This window comes from Meleagris gallopavo, chromosome 1 (genome assembly GCF_000146605.3).
Source record: "Meleagris gallopavo isolate NT-WF06-2002-E0010 breed Aviagen turkey brand Nicholas breeding stock chromosome 1, Turkey_5.1, whole genome shotgun sequence".
NCBI classification, from domain to species: Eukaryota; Metazoa; Chordata; class Aves; order Galliformes; family Phasianidae; genus Meleagris; species Meleagris gallopavo.
In genome coordinates this window covers 96,636,835-96,637,338 of record NC_015011.2, presented here as the reverse complement: position 1 = coordinate 96,637,338, position 504 = coordinate 96,636,835, and the positions used below count along the sequence as shown (strand labels likewise).

General features: G+C 35.3%; 1 long non-coding RNA gene across 1 annotated transcript in view; it reads right to left on the bottom strand.

Moving 5' to 3' along the window:
• Positions 1 to 504, bottom strand: part of LOC104913987 — a 232,537-nt gene that overhangs the window by 173,333 nt on the left and 58,700 nt on the right. The gene's annotated exons all lie outside the window — the stretch shown is intronic.

Below are 504 nucleotides of genomic sequence, written 5' to 3'. Positions count from 1 at the left end.
TTTGTACAGTTATCTTCTCCTCATTCAAATACCTCCTTAAAACTCCTTTCTCTTGGATAGCTTATTGATGCTCACTCATATTTTATGGATACAGTGAAAGCTGCCACATCAGAGCACTAAATACAACAACCAAGAGCAACTGCAAAGCAGAATGTCCTTTCATTAAAGCCAGACCTGAAGTGCAATTAAGAGTGCATGAAGATACGGGGTGGGGAGCAGAACTGCATAGAAAGACACTGCATAACAATGATGCATCACATATGTACATATTTATATGTATGTAGCATACACCACAGTACAATGTAGAGTACACGTCTCACTATTTTTATTTATCTGTAATCATTTAAAACACGTCAACTGTAACCTCATCTTAATCTTTTGTACTCAGTGGGAATTTCTGTCAAGACCAATAGGAAGAGTATAATGGGAATAACAGAATGCCCTCTCATTAGTTTGTTTTATTGTTTGTTTTTTTGTTGTTGTTGTTTTGTTTTTTGTTTTTTG